Below are 19,751 nucleotides of genomic sequence, written 5' to 3' on the forward strand. Positions count from 1 at the left end.
AGAGAAGTGGCATATCCAGAATTGGAACCCAGGTCCTCTGACTTACAGGCCCGTGCTCTTTCCACTAGGCTACACTACTGCTCTTCTTCCTCTTGACTGTAAATAAGTTTGCCTCGCTCACTCCCATTAAATTTAAGCTCTGCGGAGGGCAAGGAATGTACTCTCTGAAGCCTTACTCCAGTGCTTTGAACACTAGAAGGTGCTCAATAAATACAATTGATAGATTGCGGTGAGTACTTGGCTGAAGAGAAAAACCCAAAACATACTGAAGTTCACAGTTTTGTTTTCTAGTCTTTAGACCTTATTGCCCACTGGAGAAGAAATTTGATTTTATGAAAATGTTGGGGTTGTGTCTCTAATCTGACATAGAGAATAAGAAGGTAAAATATACAGAAACATTACCAATGCATTATTTACTTCCCAGGTGGAGTTTCATTATGAATTCAGTGCATTTATGCTATATTACTCAAAAGTTACACATGTTTAAAGTCAATGGAATCATTCTCCTACTGAACACCATCGAACTTTCTAAGTAGGAAAAATAAGATTAAGGTTAAATACTTCACTTAAAACAGTGCAAAAAATGAGCAAAAGCAGCCATTCCACATACCTTGTTTCAGAATTAGCGTTCTAAGACCTTTTGTAGGATGCCCTGTATGAAATAAGGGAATACTAATCAGATAGCAAAAATGCCTAGGTATTTCACTACATATTTTACTACCTAGTATTTTGATCCCCTTCTCAGGGTTGCACCTAGAGAGTTTCCAGTCCTCTACCAGTCTCAACTACGGGAGGGAGAGTCAAGCAGACGCATACCCATTCCATTCCTAGTTTGGGCAGTGGCTAGCAATTGGAAGGCAATCTGCCACAAGTCGAAACTCACCTGTTTTGGGCAGCAGCGGCATGGGAGAGATTTGAGGGTGGAGACTTGAATTTACTGTGCAGAAGGAGGCAATGGTAAACCACTTCCATATTTTTACCAAGAAAACTCTGTGGATCCACTACCAGAACGATTGCAGATGGAGGTGGGGCATTCTGGAAGAGATGTGTCCATGATGTCGCTATGGGTCGGAGACGACTCGACAGTGTAAAACAAGACAGGTATTTTGAGAGTTACTTTGCCTCACTGATCCCCTACTACAACCCAATCCTCACACTTTGCTCCTCTAAACCTAACCTACACATGGTACCAAAATCTCATCTTCCTGGCCTCTGACCCCCTGCCTTCTCCCTCTCTGGACCTGCAACTCCTTCCACCAGTCTCCCACCTTCAAAGTCCTGTAAAAATTATGTCTCCTGAAAGAGGCCTTCCCTGACTTAAACCCTGACTTTTCCTATTTGCCTCCTCAACTCTTCCGTACATATCCATCTGTAATTTAATATCTGTTTCCGCTGCTAGTCTGTAAACTCCTTATGGGCAAAGATTCTAACAACTCTATTGTATTGTACTCTCCCAAGTGCTTAGTACAGAGTTCTGCACACAGTAAACCTTGAATAAATACCACTGTTGGATCAACTGATAGGTGGGCTAACATCTACCTGACCACTAGCTTGTTGGTTGCTTATGGAAGAGGAAGTGATAGTAATAGTAGTAGATGGATATTTATTGAGTGCTGGCTTTGTGCTAAGCACTGTATTGAGCAGTAGGGTGAATATAAAATAAGTGAAATTAAGAAACGATCAGAGTCCCACAAGGAGCTCAAAATCTAGATCAAGGAGACCAGACATCTGAAAAATGGAAATAAACCGTAGACTAAGAACAGACAATGGGAACACTTGTCTGTTGCGTGACCTTAAGCAAGTCACCTCCCTTCTCTGGGCCTCAGTTACCTCATCTGTAAAATGGAGATTGAGACTATGAGTCCCCATGTGAGACAGGGACTAGGTCCAACCCGGTTAGCTTGTATCCACCCCAGTGCTTAGGACAATGCCTGGCCTGCAATTCCTTGCACCTTCGGAGCTCAGCAAATACCATCATTATTATTATTACTTAACTTCTCTGTGACTCAGTTACCTCATCTGTAAAATGGAGATTAAGACTCTGAGCCCCAAGTGGGACAGGGACTCTGTCCAACCCCTTTGGCTTGTATACACCCCAGCCCCTTGTACAGTGCCTGACACATAGTAAGCACTTAACAAAGACTGTTTAAAAAAAAATCGGTAAACTTAGCTCAAACATTTGTGAGCTCAGTGCACCTGAACGTAAATTTCTTAGGACTTTAGAAGAGACAGGCAAGGATTGTCTTGCTTCAGGAAGACTCAGCTACTGGGTTCTCAATACATTCTGTTGACTGACTGAGCAAGTGACCCATAATTTGGCCCCCAAACTCTTCAAAGCAGCCTCTCCCTTGAGAGCTAAATATCTGGATTGTCAAATGCTGTTTGGCTCCTTGTTAGATGGGACCGAAACCTCTTTGCCAATTAGCGGTGTCATTACAATTTCTAATTTCCTGAGAGGCTCAGATTTTAAATCTGGGTGATAAGCTCTGTCTTGGGTTTCATTAGCTGTAGTTTACTTGTTGAACCACTTGGTATGTAAAAGAGGAGAGTTCACAGTCTGGGCCACTAAACCGAGCCCTTTGATTTTGCCTTGTATTCTCTTGTATTCAATGGTTAGTACAGGGCTTGGCATATAGTAAGTGCTTCTTTTTAATGGTATTTGTAAGCACAGAGTATGGCTCAAACACTGTTCTAAGCACAGGGGTAGATACAAGATAATAATGGCAGATAACATTTCTTGTTCCACATGGGGCTCACTGTCTAGGTAGAAGGGAGAAGAGGTGTTGAAACCCCCATTTTACAGTTGAGGAAACTGATGCACAGAGAAGTTAAGTGACTTACCCAAGGTCATGCAGCAGGTAAATGGTGGACCCAGGTCCTCTAGCTCTCAAGCCCGTAGTTTATCCACTAGGTCATGCTGCTTCCCAAATTGCTTAAAACTTGTTAAGCACTTCCCAAAAGTGCTTAACAAATGCCACAATTAATAGCATTATTCACAGTGACACTCAGTCATCTAATAGAACTAACTGCCTAACAGTCTAACATGGACTACATCCAATCTGATTAGCTTGTACCTACCCCAGCACTTAGTAAAGTGTCCGGAACATAGTGAGCAGTTAACAAAATAATAATAATAATAATGTTGGTATTTGTTAAGCGCTTTACTATGTGCAGAGCACTGTTCTAAGCGCTGGGGTAGACACAGAGTAATCAGGTTGTCCCACACGAGGCTCACAGTCTTAATCCCCATTATACAGATGAGGTAACGGAGGCACAGAGAAGTTAAGTGACTTGCCCACAGTCACACAGCTGACAAGTGGCAGAGCTGGGATTCGAACCCATGATCTCTGACTCCCAAGCCCGTGCTCTTACCACTGAGCCACGCACCATTAAAAAAAAAAAAAAAAAAAAAAAAAAGCAAGTCTGGGGCTCTCTTTAAGGAAGTGGTCAGTCAGACAATTGTATTTATTGAGCACTTACTGTGTGCAAAGCAGTGTACTAAGTGCTTGGGAGAGTACAGTACAACAATAAACAAATCCATTCCCTGCCCACAGTAAGTTTACAATCTAGCGGAGCTTGCAGTCTACTTAAAGGAGTGATTGTGGGTCAAGTTAGGATTGGATTTAGACCTGGGCCGTCCCTGAGTAGAGAGATTGGTTAGGGCTGTATTTCTGGCTAAACTGAAACAGTGTTCATTCACAGTTGCTGCTGCAAGAAAATGGGCCATCTTGCCCCATAGTCATGATGGTTTGTCACGATGGTTTCTTTAACAAGTAGCTGTTTGTGACACTCACAAACCAAACACAGCCAGCCACTTACTTCGGAGACCCACAAAACGAGGGGCAAGGCCGAATTCCGCCACAGTCGAGTCCCACAGAGGTAGCTCGGACCTAAGAGGGACTGGGATTTTTATTCCAAGTCCCCGGGTTCAATACTTCTGGGGCCACCTGCCAATCAGGAACTCAAGCAAAGCAACAGAGAGGGAAAAAAGGAAGACCAGCGTCCCTCACGCTCCAGTTGAACCATTTCTTGCCCTGGCTATTCCTCCGAGGCTTTTCCCGAGGGAGCAGCTCTGCCGAAGCACACATTTGCTTCTTTGAAGATGGTGCTGCTCTTTCTTAGCAGGGAAGCGATCAATCAGTGCTATTTATTGACCATTTCCTTTGTGCAGAGCATTGTTCTAAGCAGGGTAAGAACTTGCACACAGAAGGCACTCTATAAAATTCTGTGGGTAAAGATGATGAGGATGTTATGGATGAGGAATTTTAATATTTCAGAAGATTTTTAGGTTCTAATAGGCTTTGATGGGGGAGCATAAATATTGAGGGGCAGGGAAAATCTCTGAGCAGAACATATGTAATGCCTGCTTTTGAGCTGGGGACTTTCAGATAAACTTTCGGGGGTGTGTGACTACAAAATAACTCTGAAAGAAGAAGCACTTTACGGAACAGTGATAGAGCAGAACAATCAGTGCTGTACAAAACTGCCTTTCCTGCCTTATATATTGATTGGCAAAGAGTAGCCTATGATCATTCTTTACTTGTAAATACTTGTAATCTAATTACTACATTACATTGAGAGGGAGCAGCATGGCCTAGTGGAAAGAGCACAAGCCTGGGAGTCAGAGGATCTAGTTTCTAATCATGGCTCTGCCAGTTGCTTGCTGTGTAACCTTGGGTGAATCTCTTAACTTCTCTTTGCCTCAGTTCCCTCATCTTTAAAATGGGGATTCAATGACAGTTCTCCTTCTTACTTAGACTGTGAGCCCTATGTGCTACAGGGACTGTGTCTGACCTAATTAACTTTTAACTTGGTACAATCTCTCATCATAACCCAACTGGATTACTGCATCAGCCTTCTTTTTGATCTCCCATCCTCCTGCCTCTCTCCGCTTCAGTTTATACCTCACTCTGCTGCCTGATTATCTTTCTACAGAAACGCTCTGTGCATGTCAACCCCCTCCTCAAAAACCTCCAGTGGTTGCCCATCAACCTTCGCATGAAGCAAAAACTCCTCACTCTTGGCTTCAAAGCTCTCCATCACCCTGCCCCCTCCTACCTCATCTCCCTTCTCTCCTTCTACAGCTCAGCCCGCACACTCCTCTCCTCTGCTGCCACTAACCTCCTCATTGTGCCTCGTTCTCCTCTGTCCCGCCTTTGATCCCTGGCCCAAGTCCTACCTCTGGCCTGGAACGCCCTCCCTCCTCACATCCGCCAAACTAACTCTCTTCCCCCCTTCAAAGCCCTACTGAGAGCTCACCTCCTCCAAGAGGTCTTCCCAGACTGAGCCCCCCTTTTCCTCTGCTCCTCATCCTCTCCCCATCGCCCCAACTCCCTCCCTCTGCTCTACCCTCCTCCCCACCCCACAGCATTTATGTATATTTGTAAATATTTATTATTCTATTTATTTATTAATAATGTGTAGATATCTATCATTCTATTAATCCATTTTGATGCTACTGATGCCTTGTTTTGTTTTGTTGTCTGTCTCCCCCCTTCTAGACTGTGAGCCCGTTGTTGGGTAGGGATTGTCTCTATCTGTTGCCAAATTATACTTTCCAAACATTCAGTACAATGCTCTGCACACAGTAAGTGCTCAATAAATACATTTGAATAAATGGTGCTTGACAAATACCATGACAATAAAAAATACATGCACACCCACACAAACATACATATACATACACACACATATACCTTACAGACACGCGCATACATATATGTTTCTAATATGTTACTATACACACACACACACAAGTGTTTATGTCACATGTGTATATACATGTAAATGTTCTTCTTATTCAAAGTGGATGCCATGGACAATGAAGTCTGCTTGTGGGTGCCGATGTGGCTGAAAAGGCAACCTAGAATACAACTGCAATTGCACTGCTTTCCTTCTCACTGTTAGCACCTTCTGACATCTTACTCAATTATACAGGCAGTTTTCTAGAATTATGCAATTATAGAATAATGTGCAGTGTTCTGCACATTGTAAGCACTCAATAAATACCATTTTGTTGAATTATGGGGTCCTATTCAGCCTTTAAAAATCTGCAACAAGCTTGGGCTCAGAGAGTCTCAACCAATAAAGAACTTTTAAAGTACTATTTAATGACTGACACTGCAAATGACTGACACTGCAACAGATTTGATTTGATTTGAAGATTCCTGATTACAAGCATGGTATGAAATTCCAAGCAGTTAATATTTCTTATATCTCTTACAACAGTCAAGCATAGTCTAAATACCAAAATGAATCGATTTAGAATTACATTCTAAGCCAAACATGAAAAGGTTTTAGAAAATTATTTACCACTTGGGCAGAAAAAAAGGAGAAAGAGGAAGAGGAGAAGGAAAAGAAAGAAGAGTTTGAGGAGATGGAAGAGGGGGAATGAGGATGAGGAAGAGGAGGGAGGTGCAGAAGTTTGATAACTAGGAGAGAAGAGAGAAAGGGGCATAACCTGATGACATCTGGAAGTTTCTGTCATCTATACAATAAAACCAGCCTCTGCATTAGAAGATGAAGGTACTGGTAGTGACATTTTATAATAATGTTGGTATTTGTTAAGCGCTTACTATGTGCAGGGCACTGTTCTAAGCACTAGGGTAGATTCAGGGTAATCAGGTTGTCCCACGTGAGGCTCACAGTTAATCCCCATTTTCCAGATGAGGTAACTGAGGCACAGAGAAGTTAAGCGATTTGCCCACAGTCACACAGATGACAAGTGGCAGAGCCAGGAGTCGAACTCATGACCTCTGACTCCGAAGCCCAGGCTCTTTCCCACTGAGCCACGCTGCTTCATGTATGTGTGTATGTGGATCCCTGAAAACCCAACCTTTTTTTATACTTCTCTAGTCTCTTGCCTAATTGACTGAGAGGTGAATTCCTAAACAGACTATTTAGATATCAAGAGGGCTTCCAAAAGAAACATCACTCTTCAGCACCTGAGGCCAGGTTGTGATAGGACTTTGATAGGACTTGGGTTTAGGGCTGGAAGGAAGAAGTGTGGCCTTTGGCCAGCAGGACTAGCACTTGATTTATTTTCTGAGTAGTGGGAAGGAGCTGCAATGAGCCACCCATATCCGAGCCGCAAGTGGCCAACAACACACACAGTAAGATGGCTTTAAGGGAGTCAATCAGCTCTCCCCCTCCTACCTAACCTCACTGATTTCTTACTACAACCCAGTCCGCACACTCCGCTCCTCTAATGCCAACCTACTCTCTGTACCTCAATCGTGCCCATATTGGCGCTGATAATAATAATTTTTTGTGCCAAACAGTGTACTAAATGCTGGATAGATAGGAGATAATCAGGTCGGACCCCATCCCTGTCCTACATGTGGCTCACGATCTAAATAGGAAGGAAAAGAAGTATTGAATCCTCATTTGACAGATGAGGAAACTAAGGCAAAAAGAAGTTAAGTAACTTGCCCAGAGACGCACAACAGTCAAATGGAAGATCAGGGATTAGAACCCAGACCTCCTGACTCCCAGGCCCGTACTCCTTCCACTAGGTCACACTGCTTCTCCCTTGCAGATCCCCCTCCCACATCCTCCTCCTAGCCAGGAACTCCCTCCCCATTCATTTCTGACACACCACCTTTCTTCCCACCTTCAAAGTCCTACTAAAATAACATCTTCTCCGAGAATTCTTCCCTGATTAAGCCCCTATTAGCCCTCTCTTCTGTGTTGCCAAGGCACTTAGGCTTGGCTCAGTGGAAAGAGCCTGGGCTTGGGAGTCAGAGGTCATGGGTTCGAATCCCAGCTCTGCCACTTGTCAGCTGTGTGACTGTGGGCAAGTCACAACTTCTCTGTGCCTCAGTTACCTCATCTGGAAAATGGGTATTAACTGTGACCCTCACGTGGGGACAACCTGATTACCCTGTCTCTACCCCAGCACTTAGAATAGTGCTCTGCACATAGTAAGTGCTTAACAAATACCAACATTATCATTATTATTATTATTATTATTATTAAGAAACATTTGCCTGTTTTGTCACTTTGGGCAAGTCAATTAACTTCTGTGTGTCTGAGACACACAGTTCCCCCATCTGTAAAATGGGAATTCAATACCTCTTGTCCCTCCTACTTAGACTCTGAAGCCACAGGTGGGACAGGGACTGTGTAAGACCTGATTATTGTGTATCTACCCCAGTGCTTAGTATAGTTCTTGTCAGTCAATCAATCAATCAATCAACCAACCAACCAGACAATGGTATTTATTGAGTGATTACTATGTGCAGAGCACTGCACTAGTTGTGTGGGGGAGTACACATAGTAAGTGCTTACTTACCTTTATTATTATTATTGTAATTATAATTATAGTTATTATTATTGTGAAGATAGAACCCACAGGATTTGGTAACAGATTGAATTTGCAGGTTGAATGGAGGAGATAGTTCGAGGATAATGCCAAGGTTATGAGCTTGTGAGACAGGGGGGATAATTGTGTTGTCTACCGTTATGAGAAAGTTATGAGAACAGAATTTGAGTTGGAAGATGAGCAGTTCTTTTTGCTTGGGCAGGTTAAGTTTGAGGTGTCGTGGGATATCAAAGTAGAGATGTTCTGAAGGCAGGAGGAAATAAAAGACAGCAGAGAAGGAGAGAGATTGGAACTGGAGAGGTAGATTTGGGAGTCATCTGCATAGAGATGCTAGCTGAAGCCATGGAAGCAGATAAGTTCTCCAAGGGGCTAGGTGTAGAAGGAGAATTGAAGGGGACTCAGAACTGAGCCTAGAGGGAGTCCCACAGTTAGAAGGTAGGAGGCAGAGGAGGAGTCGGTGAAAGACACTTAAAGGCCACGAGAAGCAGCTTGGCCTAATAGCGCACAGGCCTGGGAGTCAGAAGGATCTGGGTTCTAATTCTAATTACAGACGAGGTAACTGAGGCCCAGAGAAGTTAAGTGACTTGCCCAAGGTCACGCAGCAGACAAGTGGCAGAGTCAGGATTAGAACCCAGGTCCTTCTGACTCCCAGCACTTGGGAGAATACAACAGAGTTGGTAGACATGTTCCCTGCTCTCAGTGAGTTTACAGTATGAACCGAGATCAGACTTGGGACCCGACACCTTCATCATAATGAAAGTCTTACTCAGTGTAAAGCCAGGTGAGGGAGTGTTCTGGGCACTGAAAAAAGCATAGTCCTTTCCCCAGCCTGACTTCCTCCTAAAGCAGATTACCATGGCACGGAGGAAGGTATAAACAACATACAAGTCAATGATCCAAGTCATCAATTAAGTGAACAAACAGAGAATTAACACTGAGGGCAAGCAAAGAGTAAATGCTTTTGGTGGGGTGGGGTGTGATGAGTGGGGTGTGATGAGTTAACTATGAAAGCTGTATGTTTAATGAAGGTGGGAGCAGGAGGAAATTGCTGAAATAATTGGCTTCAGAGTATGAGTAATTGAGCAAGCAGAGAGGCATTAGGAAAGAATAACCTCTTGTCCAGAGTTCACCAGAGGTAGATTTTCTCTATGAAATATGTGTACGTCAACAAATTTGTCAAAGCAAATCGGTTCAGCCCATCTTGCCTGAATTTGCATAGAGCAAGAGGAGGCTAAGAAAAACCCTCAAAGCCACAGAGTCCCCCTGCTCATTCACTGAAATAACATTGAAGTCCCACAGAGTACATATTTTTCTAAAGTCCTGAACCCAATGCTTTCTAGCCAGGACCCAGCAGTTTCCTGCTGTCCTGGAGAAAAATCTAAATTTAATTTCCATCTCCCTCTTTTTTGGTTCCTATTATCTAAGTGCCGATGTTCTTACTAGGCACTCACGACCTGACTGTTTTTTAACCTCTTTGCCCACCCCTTCTAATGAGGTTTTCTCTTCTTATTAATAGATTCTGAATTCAGCCTTAAAACAAGGAAATAGCCATCACCGTTTCCCAAGAAAACAGTCAAGCAATTTTAGAAAATCCAGATGGACTCCGAAGCAAAGGTCACCAGACAACTTAGTGCATTGATACTAAGGCTTTTGCAGAAATTCAGAGGAAGGAAGTGGTGGCTGTGTAGAAAAATACATTTGCTAAGCACTTCTCTTCTGCTTGCAACCTCCCTTAACCCATTGCTTCTATCAGTTTAGAGCAATGGCTGGAGTGGAAAAGAGAACTGCTAACCAGGCTACCAGGTATTTTAATTTAATTTAATTTTTAATAGTATTTGTTAAGCACTTACTATGTACCAGGCACTGTTCTATGCCTTGGGGTAGAGAGAAGCTAATCAGGTTGGACACAGTCCCTATCCAACATGGGGCTCACAGTCTTAATCCCCATTTTATAGATGAGAAAACTGAGGCACAGAGAAGTTTAGTGATTAGTCTAAGGTCACACACTGGACAAGGAATAAAATTGGGATTAGAATCAAGGTCCTTCTGACTCCCAGCCCTGTGCTCAATCCACTAAACCACACTGCTTCTCAAAGACGGGTAGGCCTGTCTTTAATGGGTTTAGGGTCCCAGGGCAGAAGGTGAAGAAAAAGAGGTAAAGAGAAGGAGATCGTCTCTGCCCCTTAGCATTTCTGGGCCATGTAATCCAAAACTCTAATACATGGAGGACAACTTGGTGATTTTTTTTTTGCTGCTGTTGTTATTTGCGTTTTGGGTTTTTTTTTCTTTTCCCTTGGATTTCACAAGAAAAGAATCCCCCACTCCAACCTCATTAAACAAACATGACTGATGTCGGTGCAGTTGATTATAAGGCTTTGGGATCTGCCAATTCTTTTTAGAGGGGAGGGAAGTAATAAAAAATAAGCAGAAAGGGCAGGTGACAGCGGCAAGGGAGCAAATGGGATTATCTTTGAGGTTAGTAGGTTGTGAACAAATACAGAATGGAGTAGTAATAGCTGGAATTGTTTTATAGAAGATCAAAGATTATCTTCAGCAAACAGCAGGACAGGAACACTAGAACTACAATAATAGTTATTTCTAAGAAGCAAACAAACCAGCAACATGGTCTAGTGGAAAGAGCATGGGCTGAATAGTCAAAGGATCTGGGTTCTTATCTCCACTCTGTCACTTGTCTGCTGTGTGATTTTGCTCAAGTCATTTAATGTCTCTGTGCCTCATTTCCCTCATCTGTGAAATGGGAATTCAATATGATGTTGGTATTTGTTAAACGCTTACTATGTGCAGAGCACTGTTCTAAGCGCTGGGGGAGATACAGGGTAATCAGGTTGTCCCACGTGAGGCTCACAGTTAATCCCCATTTTACAGATGAGGTAACTGAGGCACAGAGAAGTTAAGTGACTTGCCCACAGTCACACAGCTGACAAGTGGCAGAGCCGGGAGTCGAACTCATGACCTCTGACTCCGAAGCCCAGGCTCTTTCCACTGAGCCACGCTGCTTCAATATCTGTTCTCCCCCTTTCTTAGACTGTGAAGCCCCATATGGGACAGGAACTGAATCCAACCTGATTACCTTTCATCAGAGCTTGGTACAGTGCTTGGCATAGTAAGTACAAATGCCACTATTATTATCATTATTATTAATAAGCAAATATGGAGAGAATAAGACACTCCCAACCATAAAGATGGCTCGATCAACAAGTAGAATCCAATAAAAGTGGGACAGGGAAGATGAAATAATATCTCCTCTTGAGATTGAGTCCCCAGAACCCCCAGGAGACAAATCAAAGATGAGGAAGAGCACCCTGAAGGCAGAACCAGAGAGGAGTATAGGATGTTGGAGAAGGTGAAAAGAGGTTTTTGCACTGTGATTTTGGCTGTCAGGCTGTAGTGCACCATTCAGTGCACCACTGTGGCATAACGCTGAAAACCTATATCCAATAGATTGCATTGCCTCGGACCTGTTGACTTGTCAATTCATTCCTGGGGGGATTATTTTAATGGGCCGGCGCGTAGTTTTTCCAATAGCTAGTCGATGGAGAGCGATTAGCATCAACAAGTATGTTCAACAATGGCTTGTCAAATGGATAAGGGCACAATGGATTCTGTTGCTGCTAGAGCCTCAAAGATATTCTGGGGGTTTTTTGTTTGCTTTTTAATGGTATTTGTTTAAGAGATTACTGTGTCATAAACACTGTATTAAGCACTGGGGTAGATACAAGCTAATCAAGTTGGACACAGTCCATGTCCCACATGGGGCTCACGGTCTTAATCCCCATTTTACAGATGAAATAACTGAGACACAGAGAAGATAAGTGGCTAGACCAAGGTCACACAATAGATAAGTAATGGAGCTGGGATTAGAATCTAGGTCCTTCTGACTCCCTGGCCCATTCTCTATCCACTAGGTCATTCTGTTCTGGGACTTCAGATCACAGCTATTTTTTCTTCCAGTCACCTCACATAGAGCACAGGCAAACTGGGCGACTTGGGTGGCAATAACAATGCACACTTTTCCCCTCTTAATGGTTGGGATCAAAGATAAGCTCACTTGAATGCAAAGGAGGCAGAAAAAAATGCATTCAGCGTCAGCATCAGCCCCGTCACTTTGGATTACTTTCATTCATTCATTCAATTGTATTAATTGAGTGCTTACTGTGTGCAAAGCACTGTACTAAGCGCTTGGGAGAGTACAATATAACAATGAACAGACACATTCCTTCCCACAACGAACTCACAGTCTAGAGGGGGAGACAGACATTAATATAAATAAATAGGTAAATGAATAAATTACAGATATATACTTGTGCTGTGGGGATGGGAGGGAGGATGAATGAAGGAACAAGTAACGACAGCGCAGAAGGGAGTGGGAGAAGAGGAAAGGAGGGCTAGTCAGGGAAGAATTCTTGGAGGAGTTGCGTTTTCAATAAGGTTTGAAGTTGGAGAGATCAATTATCAGTCTGATAGGAGAGAGGGCACTCCAGGCCAGAGGTAGGACAACTCTATGACTACAACCGCTGTCCTACGACTCTAGTTAACACTGAATTATGACTCTAATTCAGTGACGCTGTCTCAGAGGGGCAGGCAGCTTTTCTAAGGCTACATGTCCCCCAAATAATAATAATTATAATAATAATAGTATTTTTAAGCACTTACTATGTGCCAGGTACTGTACTAAGCGCTGGAGTAGGTACAAGTTAATCAGGTGGGACAGTCCTTATCCCACAGGGGGCTCCCTATCTTAATTCCCATTTTATAGATGAGGGAACTGAGGCACAGAGAAGGGAAGTGACTTGGCTAAGATACATAGCAGATAAGTGGTGGAGCTGGGAGGAGATCTGAGGTCCTTCTGATTCCCAGGGCCTTGTTCTATCCACCAGGCCGTGCTGCTACTCAAGTCATCACGTCTAACTGCATAGCAGGCCCTGCTTTCCCACTGCCTGCGTGAGAATTGCTCCAACACCACTATGCTAAGGAGAGGAAACTCTCACAGTCTTGAACCATTTTTGAGAGGACCTGAGCCAATGTACAGGAATTGCCTTATGGGTTATAAATAGTAAGAAAGTTGGACGACAGAAAGTTCTAGTTTCCTTTCTTTGGCCCAAATTAAAAGAATTAAAAACAAACAAAACACCTGAAAATGAGAGAGAAAAAGAACACCCCCTTTGTCAGGAAACTTACTATTAATTCCTTATGGGTTTCAGAAAAGTTGGCAAGACAGTTCATTGGTCTTCATTCCTTTGTCAATGGGCCACTGGGTATTCTTCAAGAACATAAAAAAATACATAATGAATCAGGCCAATTATTCATTTGATATTTTGTCTCCAACACCCTCCCTTTTCATATCCAACAGACGATTATTGGCCCCCTTCAAAGCCTTATTGAAGGTTCATGTCCTCCAAGCGCTGTTCCCAGACTAAGTCCTCATTTCCTCATCTCCCACTCCCTTCCAGTCACTTGGATTTGCTCCCTTTATTCACCCCTCCCTCAGACTTACATCACCTACCTATATATCCATTTACACTCACTCCCTTGGTGAACTCATCCACTCGCACGGCTTCAAGTACCATCTCTACGCAGATGACATGCAGATCTACATCTCTGCCCCGTCCTCTCCCCCTCCCTTCAGGCTCTCATTTCCTCCTGCCTCCAGGACGTCTCCACCTGGATGTCTGCCCGCCACCTAAAACTCAACATGACCAAAACTGAGCTCCTCATCTTCCTTCCCAAGCCCGGTCCTCTCCCAGACTTCCCTATCACCGTGGATGGTACGACCATCCTTCCCGTCTCTCGGGCCCGCAACCTCGGTGTCATCTTTGACTCGTCTCACTCGTTCACCCCACACATCCGATCCGTTACCAAGACCTGCCGGTCTCACCTTTATAATATCATCAAGATCCACCCTTTCCTCTCCACCCAAATGGCTACCTTACTGCTACGGGCTCTCGCTATATCCCGGCTAGATTATTGCGTCAGCCTTCTCTCTGATCTCCCTTCCTCCTCTCTCTCCCCGCTCCAGTCTATTCTTCACTCCGCCGCCCAGCTCATCTTCCTGCAGAAACGCTCTGGGCATGTCACTCCCCTTCTTAAAAACCTCCAGTGGTTGCCTATCGACCTCTGCACAAAACAAAAACTTCTTATTCTGGGCTTCAAGGCTCTCCATCCCCTTGCCCCCTCCTACTTCTCCTTCCTTCTCTCTTTCTTCCGCCCACCCCGCACGCTCCGCTCCTCTGCCGCCCACTTCCTCACTGTCCCTCCGTCTCGCCTATCCCACCGTCGACCCCTGGGCCACGTCCTCCTGCGGTCCCGGAATGCCCTCCCTCCTCACTTCCGACAAACTAATTCTCTTCACCTCTTCAAATCCCTACTTAAAGCTCACCTCCTCCAAGAGGTCTGCCCAGACGGAGCTCCTCCCCTTTTTTTTCCCTCTGCTCCCTCTACACCCCCCTTCACCTCTCCACAGCTAAACCCTCTTCTCCCCCCTTTCCCTCTGTTCCTCCCCCTCTCCCGTCCCATCCCCTCAGCACTGTACTCGTCCGCTCAATTGTATATATCTTCATCACCCCATTTATTTTGTTTAATGAGATGTACATCACCCTGATTCTATTTATTTGCCATTGTTTTTATGAGATGTTCTTCCCCTTGACTCCATTTATTGCCATTGTTCTTGTCTGTCCGTCTCCCCCGATTAGACTGTAAGCCCATCAAAGGGCGGGGACTGTCTCTATCTGTTGCCGATTTGTACATTCCAATCGCTTAGTACAGTGCTCTGCACATAGTAAGCGCTCAATAAATACTACTGAATGAATGAATATCCATAATTCATTTATTTATAGTAATGTCTACCTCCCACTCTAGACTGTAAGCTCATTGTGGGCAGGGAATGTCTCTACCAACTCTGTTATATTGTTATATTGTACTCTCCTAAGCACTTAGTACCATCCTTTGCACATGGTAAACACTCAATAAATATGACTGATTGATTAAGTGTACTCTCAGCTTCCCCTGGTTCATGCCTTGTTTAGTCAAGTTGCAAGCCTCATGGCATTTCCTTATGGCATTTATTAAGCACTTACTATGTGCCAGACACTGTACTAAGCACTGGCTTCAGCAACCACTTCTATACAGATGACACCCAAATCTACATTTCCAACCCTGATCTCTCTCCCTCTCTCCAGTCTAGCATCTCCTCCCGGCTTCAAGACATCTCTACTTGGATGTCCTCCTCTCACCTCAAACTTAACATGTCTGAAACAGAGCTCCTTATCTTCCCACCCAAACCCTGTCCTCCCTCTGACTTTCCCATGACTGTAGACGGCACCACCATCCTTCCTGTCTCACAAGCCCTTAACCTTGGCATTATCCTTGACTTCTCTCTGTCATTCAACCCACATTTCCAATCTGTCACCAAATCCTGTCGGTTCCACCTTCACAACATTACTAAAATGCACCGTTTCCTCTCCGTTCATACTGCTACAGTGTTAATACAATCATTCATCCTATTCCTCCTGGAATACTGCATCAGCTTCCTTGCTGACCTCCCAGCCTCCTGTCTCTCCACACTGCAGTCCATGTTTCACTCTGCTGGCTGGGTCATTTTTTAAAAAAACATTCTGGACATGTCACTCCACTCTTCCAAAAACTCCACTATTTGCCCATCCACTGTCGTATCAAACAAAAAAAAACCACTCCTCAGCATTGGCTTTAAAGCACTCCATCACCTTGCCCCTTCCTAACTCACCTCACTTCTCTCCCTCTACAACCCAGCCTGCACACTTCGTTCCTCTCTGCTAACCTTCTCACTGTGCCTCGATCTTGCCTTTCTCTCCACCGACCCTTATCCCACATTCTGCCTCTGGCCTGGAAGACCCTCCCTTCTCTAATCTGACAGTCAACCATTCTCCCCCACTTCAAAGTCTTATTGAAGGCACATCTTCCCCAAGAGGCCTTCCCAGACTAAGCCCCACTTTTCCTCATCTCCCACTCCCTTGGCATCACCCTGACTTGCTTCCTTTGCTCTTCCCTGCAACCAACCCCAAAGTAGTTGCGTACGTATGTAACTGTAATTTTATTTATTTGTATTGATGTCTGTCTCCCTCACTCTAGACTGTGAGCTCCTCACTGTGGGCAGGGAATGCCACTATTTATTGTTGTATTGTAGTTTCCCAGGCGCTTAGTAGGGTACTCTACACAGAGTAAGTGCTCAACAAATACAGTTGAATGAATAAATGAATGAATGGGCATCATGCCATGTGGGCACCATGCCTAACCTACAGGGACCCAATTTAAAGAACCTGAACAACTGTAACTGGGCATCCTGGGTAAGTGAAATCCTCTCTTGGAAACCACCGAATTATTTGGGAATGGTGGCATTGTTTGTTCTAGGTATTAATACTAATTTTAGAACACATAGAAACTGTGTAGAAATGTGGAGTGATTCAAGCCCTGCCTTCCCTGCAGAAACACAATGGAAAATTTCAAAAGATTCGATTCACTCCTTCACAGTCTGCAGGACTTCCTCATTGAGCTGTGACAAAGTTAGTTCACGAACAATCCTAATCCGGCCTTTTGGCTCAAAAAGGGAAGTTACCCTACTTTGAAATGACAAACTCTGGCCTGTGGCTTTAAATCATTAAATGAATTGGCTTCGAAGTATAATGAAGCTGTTTGAGGGATTGGGTGAAGTTGAACATTCTTCAGATCTGTTTTCTCATTAGTCAATCAAGCAATCAATGGCATTTATTGAGTACTTACTGTGTGCAGGGCACTTTACTGTTTCAGAGAGTATGACACAATAGATATGCAATAATAATAAAAATCATGATTTTTTTTAAGCAGTTACTATGTGCCGGGCACTGTACTAAATGTTGGGGTGGATTCAAGCATAACAGGTTGGACACAGTCCCTGCCCTATGTTAGGGCTTGCAGTCTCAATCCCCATTTTACGGATGAGGTAACTGAGGCACAGATAAGTAAATGACTTTCCCAAGGTCAAACGGCAGACAAGTGGAAGAGCCAGGATTAGAACCCATGACCTTCCCAGGCCCGTGCTCTATCCACTAAGCAGTGGTGCTTCCCATAAAAGCAGCATCCTTGACTTCAAGGAGCTTACCGCGTCTAGAGGGGGAGGCAGGGGATAGTTAGGGAAAATGGCAGAATATAAGAACATATAGGCCCCTTCTGGGTAGAGACCTTGACTACTGTTTTATTTTACTCTCCCAAGAGCTCGGTACAGTGCTCTGCACTCAGCAAATGTTCAATAAATATCACTAATTGGTTGATGCACATAAGTGCTGTGGGGAATCATGGATGAAGAAGATCCAATTTATCAATCAATCACTGGTATTCTTTGAGCACTTGCTAAGTGCAGAGCACTGTACTGAGCACTTGGGAGAATACAATACAGTGGAATTAGCAGACACATTTCCTGCCCATATTGACCTTACAGACATGCCTATAGGGAGGGAAGTCAGTGGTCTTTAGAGAGGCAGAGGCTTAATTGACCTGGAAGTCAAAAGGACCTGGATTCTGATTCCAGCTCTGCCACTTGTCTGCTGTGTGACCCTGGTCAAGTCATTTCATTTCTCTGTTTCTCAGTTCCCTCTTCTTTAAAATGAAGACTCAGACTGTAAGCCCCATGTGGGACAGGGACTTTATCCAACCTGATTCGCTTCTATCTGCCTCAGTGCTTAGTACTGTCCCTGGCGCATAGTAAGCACTTAACAAATGCCACAGTTATTATTCTCATTGCTTATTTCCCTAACCACACCTCAGTGCTGCATATACATAACAGAAAGCAATAAGGACAAATGATCACAGATAAATTTCAATGTATTTCCTCTTCCCTAGGTAATGTGGTGCTCAATGACCAGGACAGCACAATCTCCCAGTTGACACAGGATGATTTCATGAAACTTTTCATCTTGCTGACATGGTCTTACCATTCATTTGTTTCCTCAATGTCCTTCTCTCGGATTTCCTCTGCTTCTGCTAATGGGGTGCTAAGTGGCAGATGCAAGATAGGCAGGAAGATCTGCAACAGTAAAGGGGAAGAAAGGAAAGCAACTTACTGACTTGAGTAATCTCGCACTGGAAAATCAGCCTCTGAATAGGAGTCAACAATACTTTTATCCGGGTCCTAAGAAACAATAAAGCTGACTAAATATTCTAATAAAGCATTGGTTAATCTTACTAGTCCCAGAGGAAGCTGTCTACTTGTCACTATGGTGTTATCTCCCTCAATCAGTCAAGCAATTAATCAATGGTATATATTGAGGCCTTACTGAGAGCTGATCATTATATTAAACTCTTGGGTAAGTACAATACAATGGAGTTGTTAGACACATTCCCTGTCCACAAGGAGCTTACATTTTCTTGTCACACTCTCTTCACTGCCACATAAAGGGATAATTCAATCTCTCCCTGTCTAGAGTATCATCAGTCAGACAGTCAATCATGTTTATTGAGCACTTACTGTGTGCAGAGCACTATACTAAGCACTTGGGAGAGTACAGTATAAGAATTAACAGACACATTCCCTGCCCACAGTGAGCTTACAGACTAGAGTGGAGACAGACATTAATATAAATAAACAGATTGCAAATATGCATACAAGTGCTGTGGAGCTGGGAGAGGGGAATGAATATAGGGAGCAAGTCAGGGAGATGCAGAAGGGAGTGGGAGAAGAAAAATGATGGTATTTATTAAGTGCTTACTATGTGCTGAGCACTGTTCTAAGTGTTGGGGTTAATACAGGGTAATCAGAATGTCCCACGTGGTGCTCACGCTTTTTAATCCCCATTTTATACAGACGAGTTAACTGAGGCACAGAGACGTTAAGCGACTTGCCCAAGATCACACAGCAGACAGGTGGCGGAGCTGGCATTAGAACCCACAACCTCTGACACCCAAGCCCGTGCTCTTTTCACTAAACCAGACTGCTTCTCTAAAGAGAGGAGGGCTTAGCCAGGGAAGATCTCTTGGAGGGGATGTGCCTTCAGTAAGGCCTTGAAGGGTCAGGGGAGACTAATTGTCTGTCGGATGTGAGGAGGGAGAGCATACAGACCTGAGGCAGTGGTGAGATAAACAAGATCGAGGTACATTGAGAAGGTTAGGATTAGAGGAGCAAAGGGTGTGGGTTGGGTTGTAGGAAGGTAGCAAGGTGAGGTAGGAGGGGGCAAGGGGATTGAGTGCTTTAAAGCCAATGGTAAGGAATTTTTGTTTGATAAGGAGGTGGATGGGCAACCACCGGAGGTTCTTGAGGTGTGGAAAAACATGGCCCGAACCTTTCAGTAGAAAAATGATCTGGGCAGCAGAGAAGCATGGACTGGAGTTGGGAGAGATTGGAGTCGGGTTGGTCAACAAAGAGGTTGATACAGTAATCACGGGGAGATAGAGTAAGTACTTGGAT

At 44.0% G+C, this 19,751-nt stretch overlaps 1 long non-coding RNA gene and 1 other non-coding gene across 3 annotated transcripts; one reads left to right on the top strand and one right to left on the bottom strand.

Moving 5' to 3' along the window:
• Positions 1 to 608: 608 nt before the first annotated feature.
• On the bottom strand, positions 609 to 14,258 carry LOC114809096. 2 transcript variants are annotated; one of them, XR_005661255.1, is made up of 3 exons: positions 14,220 to 14,258; positions 13,523 to 13,604; positions 609 to 652 (listed from the first exon to the last, which is right to left on the bottom strand). It is a non-coding gene; the product is annotated as an uncharacterized LOC114809096 (long non-coding RNA). The 2 variants fall into 2 exon arrangements; XR_003756857.2 differs by lacking the exon at positions 14,220 to 14,258 and adding an exon at positions 13,848 to 13,882.
• On the top strand, positions 736 to 873 carry LOC114809851. Its single transcript, XR_003757624.1, has one exon. It is a non-coding gene; the product is annotated as a small nucleolar RNA SNORA7 (small nucleolar RNA).
• Positions 14,259 to 19,751: the final 5,493 nt, after the last annotated feature.

Source organism: Ornithorhynchus anatinus, chromosome 2 (genome assembly GCF_004115215.2).
Source record: "Ornithorhynchus anatinus isolate Pmale09 chromosome 2, mOrnAna1.pri.v4, whole genome shotgun sequence".
Lineage (NCBI taxonomy): Eukaryota > Metazoa > Chordata > Mammalia > Monotremata > Ornithorhynchidae > Ornithorhynchus > Ornithorhynchus anatinus.